The sequence below is a fragment of the Sarcophilus harrisii genome, chromosome 2, assembly GCF_902635505.1.
Source record: "Sarcophilus harrisii chromosome 2, mSarHar1.11, whole genome shotgun sequence".
Taxonomy (NCBI): domain Eukaryota; kingdom Metazoa; phylum Chordata; class Mammalia; order Dasyuromorphia; family Dasyuridae; genus Sarcophilus; species Sarcophilus harrisii.
The window spans coordinates 644408122-644416449 of NC_045427.1; the positions used below are offsets into that span (position 1 = coordinate 644408122).

The 8328-nt window shown below is 39.2% G+C and overlaps 1 long non-coding RNA gene across 1 annotated transcript; it reads left to right on the top strand.

Moving 5' to 3' along the window:
- Positions 1-2034: 2034 nt before the first annotated feature.
- LOC116421997 lies at positions 2035-4327 on the top strand. The gene is made up of 3 exons (XR_004232605.1): positions 2035-2126; positions 2469-2593; positions 3097-4327. It is a non-coding gene; the product is annotated as an uncharacterized LOC116421997 (long non-coding RNA).
- Positions 4328-8328: the final 4001 nt, after the last annotated feature.

Below are 8328 nucleotides of genomic sequence, written 5' to 3' on the forward strand. Positions count from 1 at the left end.
TCTTGCCTATACCAGGAACTAATTTTAGTATGATATGGTTTGATTTATGGAGTTGGAAAATGTCAGATCATCCAGGCCCAGAGAGGGAAACTGATGTACCTGAGGTTGTATAGCTCTTCTCTTGATTTTTAGGTGTGGTGCTCTTGTTCCACTTAATAAACATATACAAAGTGTTTATTAAGCATCTGCACCATGAGTCTAACAGAGTAATAAAAACATAGAGCATAGATGAAGCACTGGATTTGGAAATAGAAAATCTAGACACAATTTTTATTTCTGTCCTTGGAATATAAGTTTCTTAAGAGTAAATTTCATTCTTGGTATTTGTATCCCCAGGGCTTACCATCATATCTGGGATGTAGAAGATATTTAATAAATACTTGTTAATTAATTGACTGATTACCACTTATTAATTGTATGACTTTGGGCCACTCAATTAACCTTGAGTGGCCTCCATTTTCTCATCTAAATCCTATAAATTTTTATAGCCATGAAATTTAGAATCAGAAAGGGATCTTGGAAGCCATCCAAGAAGGATCCTCACTGTGATAGATGACCATGTGGTCATCATCCAGACTTTGCCTGAACAACTTCAATGAGGAGAAAGCTTTTACCTTTTGTACCAATCCATTCTACTTTTGAATGTTTCTCTTCAGGAGAACGTTTTTTTCTTTAATATCAAATTTCCCTCTCTAATTTCCATTGCTATTGACTCCCTTCTTCTGTCGCCAACTACTGGTCCACATTCACAAATATAAGTCCATTTTTTTTTGGCTAAAGAGTCACATTTCCTTTCATAGCTGAGATTATTGAGAATATAGATTACCGTGGTTCTTGACTTGCTCTTGAGACCTTCAGGGGCAATGGACTCTAGTGGACTCAGATTGTGTGAGTCTGTGAAAAGCTACATAGATCTTTCCTTTAAGGAACCTCAATTCTTTTGAGATTGGGAGCAGGTGGGCATGAATGACATGGACACAGCTAAGTATACTACAAGGTTGGTTACATCAAGTGAGCAATAGTTACACATGTGGCCTCAGGTGAATGAGAATTGATCTTTTATTCAAGGGCTCCCTCACCTCCTAGCATAGTCTCAGGAAAAATGAGGAAAACTGAAAGAGAATATGGTTTAATATAAAGATAACCTTCCAGAACACTTGTTTTTCTCACAGAAGAACACAGAGGGAGGCTGTAACCCATTTTAAAATATGTATGGTCCATTCTGCTCACTTGTAATAGCCCATATTGTGAATCATAGAATCACATAATTTGGGATTTGGAAGGAACCTCAGTGGCCAGCTGGGGAATCCCCTCTAGTTGGCTCAGCCTCCACATGAAGATCTCCAAGAAAGGGAATCCACTTTGAGGAGGCTCTTGCCATTTTCAGACAGCTCAAATTATAAGGAAGTTGTTCTTGATGAAAAGAAAGAGGGCTCCCAATGAGGGGGTATACAAGAAGTAAGTCTGGAAAGAATATTCATCAGTGTAATTTTTATAAGATGACAGCTATGTGGCACTGCACTAGACAGAGCATTGAGTTGGGAATCAGGAAGAACTGAGTTCAAACCCCATCTGTGACATTTACTACCTGTGTGACTCTGGGCCAGTCATTTAATTTGTTACCTAATCTACTGGAGAAGGAAATGGCAAACTATTTCAGTATCTTTGCCAAGAAAACCCCATATATGTCACAAATAGTTTGTACTACAACTCAATAACAACAACAAAAATAATCTTTACAAAGTGTTTTGAGTAAGACTCTGTTTGCTTTTCCTCTTCTCCCATGTCTCTTATTTCATGGATCCTCTTGTTTTTTCCTATCCAATCAGCAATTTTTTGGATTAGCCAAGGTTATGCTCACTTTCCTATGTCCTTTCAACAGTAGAGTCTTAAAAAATGAAGCTACCAAACTTAACACAAATATTACTGAGTAGTTTTTGACTCCATCCTCTTCTCTGGGACATAGAAGTAGGTCATTCTAAGCCATAAAACCTCGTCTCATTATTATTTGTGTTCATGCCATATACTTCCCTTTCTTTTTTGACAGTAAATTTCTTGAAGAAAGGAAGAACATCCTATTTTGGGGGGGTTTTCAATACCAAGGACAAGCTCCAGCCCTGTGTGTGGTAGGTGCTTAATAAACATTGATTTGAATTGAATGTGTTCATACTTTCCAAGCTGTATGAATATTTTGCATCTCAGCAAAATTGTGTCATGGGTATTTTGCCCTCAATGTCTATTCAGCTTCCCTTTCTCTACTGATTCCCCTTCCCTTCTTTCAGAGTGCTCCTTTCCTCCACTCTCCAGATATCTCTTTCTGCTTCAACTTTCTCAATCGTAAATTAGGAGTAATAATACTACCTACTCCCCTGGTTTGTTTTGAAGATTAAAGGAGATAATATTTGTAAAGTACTTTGCACCGTGCTTGGCTCATAGTAGGCATGTAACAGATGCTTTTTTCCTTTCAGACCTCTTTCCAGACACCCATGATACAAACTTCTGTCATGGGCACTATTCCTTGCAGGTTCTATTCTGCTTTCTGCTGACCTGTCAAAATCATCCTCCCTAAAGTACATATGAAGATATCTTCCTGGTAAGGCATTTGCATTATCAGGGACTATCTGGAAATACTACTTTTATCCAAAGAAGTAACTCTAATAATGAGTATTTTGGAAATTATAGGAAGATATTTGGGGCCAAGCCATCCCCTCAAATCCTGCTCCAAATATGGGTCACTATTGTTTCTGCCTGGGACTGACTCCATGAGCAAATATAATATATTTTTAAAAATTTTATTTAGGATGGGGCTGAACTTGTAATTTCATTGATATAGGGGACTACCGGGTGAGACCACTCCCTCCACCAATACAAATCTCTATCTCCTCCAAAAAGATGTTATTTGCCCAGAATCACTTCACCAGTATGTGTCAGAGGCAGGACTCAAAACTTAGCTCTTCCTGACTCTGGGGCCAGCTCTGCATCCATTATGTCATGCAGTTTCCCCCTTATTTAGTTTGTGCTAACTTATTTATAATTGAATTTGAACTAAATCGTCTTGATCTCGGCACCTTGATGTGTTCTTCTATTTTTCTTAAGGAAAGACCATGAGATACTTTCTCTGGCAATACCAAGGAATGGCATGAATTTCCTGGAGCCTTTTTTCATATAAAAGTAGGAAAAATATTGCTCTTTAGACTCATGCTCTAATACTGCCAGATGGAAACCAAATGGAAGTTTCGACAGGTGATGAGCGACTGGGATTGTTTTGGTGACAAATCTAGGGCACCCAAACCATCCACTTGGAAGGGCACCTTAACGGGAAGGACATCTTTGCCAGCTAGTGACGTCAGTTAATTGTACTTATAAATTCTTCATGTTCGGGGCTTCTGACATTTTATCTTCTCTCCCTTTGAGTCTAATACAAGACTCCAGTTGGATATGAAGAGAAATCACTCACTCCCAAATTATATTGCTGGTCTCTTGATAGATTCACCATTGGTCTTTCCATCCAAGTCGGTCTTTGTCATAAATCCGACCCTCTTAACAGCCGTATCAGAGCGCTGAATGCCACCTCCTCTCCGGCAATTGATCTATGTCCTGACACAGGATATTGTGTCCCATTTGAATCCCTGCATCCAGAGTCGTTACTCAGTTCATACGCTGGGCTGAATGAAGCACTTTATCAGCCTTCAAAGTCAGAGTTATGAGCAGAATGGCTTATGGAAGTTTCAGCCTTCAGCTATCCTGGGGAAAATGATTTAAGCGGCATTCCACAACGGAGCTCTTATGGACAGGAAGGATAGATGTCTCCTTCCTTCTTCTGGTAGTTTCATTCTGGCTGGGTGGTATGCTCTCTTGTCCAGCCTTGTGATGCAGCTGAATGACAGGTGTTGGTGAAAAAAATGCAGAAGAGCCAGCCAGCTGGTGACCTTGAGCAAATAGCTTACCCACTCTGATTCTCATATGTCTCAAGCTTTAGAGCCGAAAGCTTTGCTCCTCAAAAGTCATCTGATTCAATGACTTCAGTATATAGATGATGAATGAAGACTCAGAACTTAAATGACTTGCCAAGGTCATACAATGCATTTGTGAAATGAATAATAGTGAGTGAATAAATAAAGCATTAATATATGTGTAGAACTGTTCTAAGCCCCGAGAAGACACAGAAAAGAGGCATATAGTCCCTGCTCTGAGGAACTCCCAGCACAGATGGAAGCATTCAGCTGGAAGTCAGATGCGAAGTCCCCCGGCCCTTGGGGTGCATTGGCAAAAGCAGATGGAAACTCCTCTTTTTGAATGTCATTTCCATTAATAAAATCCCATCATTGTACCTTTCTCAGAGGGTTGTCATGAAACTTCATTGAGGTGACACATGTAAAAAACTAATTATTATCATTACTATTTCTATTATTTTTATTGTTATTTTTAATTATTAAAAAGACTGTAAAAAAGCCAAAGTGGGATTTGAATCCAGGTGCCCTAACTCCACATCTGATGATCTTTGTTTTGTATCATGCCAGTTTATCTCTTGATTTCCTCATGAGTAAAATTAGGTAGTTGGATTAATTGCCCTTTAAAGCCTTCTCAGGCTAACGTGTCTATTTCTAAAGAAAAAACCCAAGATAGACAGAATCATAAATGGTCAAAAGATCACAGTTATGGAGCTGGAAGAATCTTAGCAGCCATTTGTCCAATCCCCGCCCTGTACCCATTTTAAAGATGAGGATCCTTGGGCCCAGGGAGGTTAAGTGATTTGCTAAAAAACCCAATTCAATACTTTACCCAGAGTGACTGAGGCAAAAAACACAAGGACCAACTGTGAGAGGCGAGATTCAAATCCAGGATGATGACTATGGTGAGGTCAAGGTAGCAAAGTCTAGTTCAAAATAAAATGTGACAAATTCATGATGGCCATTCTTTTTGGCAAAGGGCAGCTTTATCTAGGGGAAGAGGTTATAGACAAAAACAGGAGTTGAGAGCATATGGTAAGCAAGGAACAAAAAAGAAGTTTCCCCAGGGGAACTCACAATTAACCAGGAGAAAGGACATGCTCCATGATGTGGGGGTAAGCCATTGGCTGACAGAGTTAGACTAATCAGAATTAGCCAGAGTAAGGAGAAAGGTGTCATTAAAGAGAAGGCAACATGAGGGAATAGTGGGTGGGTTTCTTCTTGGTGGGTTTAGTGCTGAAGAGAATTTAGCTAGGGTCTTCATCATAAGCAGATCTTTTATAGGGAAAATATAGGTTTTGGGGGTTTCTCAGAGATCAGAGAAGTAAAGGCATGAAATTAAAGAGGGAGAATCTAAGAAAGAAGTGTCAGGGATCTCAAAGGTGGGCAAATTAAGGAGCCAGATGGAACACACCTGGCAGACCGAGTCCCAGACTTGTCTTAAGATATGCTAATTAATATCTCCATGCCCAGAAGTTGGGGATGGACAATGGGGGGTTGATTAAGAATTCCTTCCTAGATAGTTTGGAAATTATCTGCTAATAGAATTATCTGATAACAGCTTCTTCCAGACAGGGGAGAAGAGTAAGTCATATCAGCTCAAATACCCAACCCAAATACCCATTTATTTTTTGTTTCTGGTGTATCAGATGTGTGAACAGCAGTAAATTGCTTTATCTCTTGAGTGCCCCTGGTCTCTCACAAGGACTATATTTGTCCAGAATTGCCTCAGTGAGGAGAGTTTTCTGATCAGGAGTTTGAGTGCCAATGAAATACTAGGTATTGTCCCACCTTCCTTGCTCTAACCACATCTACAAGTTCATTCTCTTTTTGGGGTGGCGTGGGGAAAGGCAACCACTGATATCATTATTCATGTTATCCAGGGCCCAATTTTCCTTTTTTTCTGTCTGACTTCAGAAGCAAAGTGGTGTGGCGGGCTACAGGCTGGGCCTGAAGTCAGGAAGGCCTGGATTCAGATCCTCCTACAGAGACCTCCTGGCTCAGTCACTCTGGGCAATCTCTTAAGATTTCTCTAAGCCCTAGGTGACTTATCTAGGATCTGGACTGATCAGGAAGAGGGAGCTCTGTACACTCTCAGTCAGAGGCCTGAGTCCAGTGTTTATGGTCTGCACAATATGCTCGGCTGATGCAATCTCCAGGTCAATGCCGAAGCACCTTCAGGTTTTGTCTCCAGCTTTCTTTCAGGAGGAAGTAAAGTTTTTATGTAGGCTGCTGGGCTAGGACTGAGACAGGCACTGACTAGTCTATGTGTTTTCTCTTTCTTGACTGGAATGAGGAGACAAAGAATTATGGAAAACCTCTAAGTGTAGGAGAGGCTCCGGCCTTTAGTTCCCCAATAGGGCCATAACTCATATGACCCTGTTCTTGCTTCTGTTACAATCATGTTTTTTTTCCTTGATTTGGGGTAGAGTATTGGAAATTTTATGATCTTATAAGTCTCAAAAGGTTGAGAGAACAAAGCCATGACAAGTCCAGGATGGGACATCAGACTAGAATTTACTACTACCTCAAGCACCAGAGTACCTGAAGAGTAGGAGCTACGTCCAGTAATAACTGACTTGTCTTCTCATCTAGTGGTTATACTAATTTGGAAGTGACCTTGGTGAAACAAATGCCATATCTCCTTCTCATATTTCTAAATGTAACTTTGCTCTGAGTACCTAGACTCATCAGTTCAATGGACTGGGATAAAAGATATTCTGAGTTTTATATGGGTTGCATTCATAATGTCCATCCTTTGGGACTTTTGCCCCTATGATTTCTCTCCTGCTTCCCACTATGGTGGAGTGAGACTTGGAAAGGAAAGAGAAATCAAGTCAGTCAGTTTTTAGTATTTAGCATGTGGATCTGTGAAAAGGTTTACAGATAAATGAAACTGAAACTGCTCTTTATGATAAAGTATTTGGATTGTCTGTGAATTTTAAGTTTCCGTGCTGGCACCTCCCTCATTAAGAAAAATAGTTTTTTCTTCCTTTCTACCCTTTCTTGGGTTTGTCCATGGAAATGCAGACTCTTAGTACCATTTTCTTTAAGATGATAAATTTCTCTCTCCACTTATCAACTCTTTAAAGTCTATGAAGTTGAGAGAAGAAACCCAATAATTATTCTAAGCCCTTGTGGGAACTTAAACACAAAGTACGTTTTGAGAAAAAAGAGAATATGTAGTCAAATCTTCTGCCTTCTGCCTTGGAAAAATGGTAACTTGCTTTTATTATAATAACAATGTAAATATTTCCTTAAGGAAAAAATGATAATTTGTTCCATCTCTGGCTCTTTGCCTCCTGTGTTTACTTAGCAGCATCTTTTGTTTTCTTGATCAGAAAAGATACACATTTGTATCCCCAACACATAGCACAGTGTATACCTCATAGTAAAAATTTAATAAATGCTTGTTGATTGATTAAAGCCTTCATGTACTCAGTTCAATTCAACTGGATTCATAGAATTGCAGAATTTCAGAATTAGAAGAGATCTCAGTGTCTATGTAAGTTCATTCTCCTAATAGAATCCTTCAACATATCCAACAAATGGCTTTCCAACCTTTGCTTAAAGATGTCTAATGAAGAATCCATGGCCTTCTGAGGCAGCTCACTCCATTTTTGGATAATTATCATAGTTACTGGAAAAAGTTTATCCTTACATTATATAGGATTCAACAAGCATTTATTAAAAACTTATCTTGTGCAAGTGGAGAGAGTAGGTAGGACTCAGATTTAGGAAAGTCCTGCTTTTGACACTTACTGACTTTAGGTTAATCACTTATCCTTTTCATGCCCTAGGCAATTTTCTATGATTATAAGTTTCCAAATACATGTAAATCTTGCAAAATAATTGCATTGATAGAGAAAACCTCCTTAGCAGACAACAAGTCTAGTCTGAAAAAAAGCACAAGTCAATGTATTAGGCATTAGGAGATATAGGAAGGAGTATGGAAGCTGCAAAGAGGCAAAGCTAGGCTTAAAGTATTAAAAAAAACAACTTCCTATCAATTAGAACTAACTAAAATGGGCTGTCCCAGAAATTATTGAGTTTCCATCACTGGAGGGGGTTTTGTCTCCAAACAGAAACTGGTTGATCTCGTATCTAATCTGTTCTGGAGAGAAATTTCTTGGCGGTGATTTGAACCATCACTAGTTAGATGCTGAGGTTCTTTCCAACTCTGAAAGTCTAAGGTTCTGTGAAAAAGCACATAGCCCTTGCTCTTAAAAATGATACATCCTACTGGATTTGAGGGCAAGGGGTATAAATGACAGGGTCACAGAAACTGCAAATAAGGTAGGTGGCAACATGTGGGCAGTAACTATAACTATGTTTTCAGGTGAATGAGAATTTATCTTTTATTACAGGTCTCTAGTGA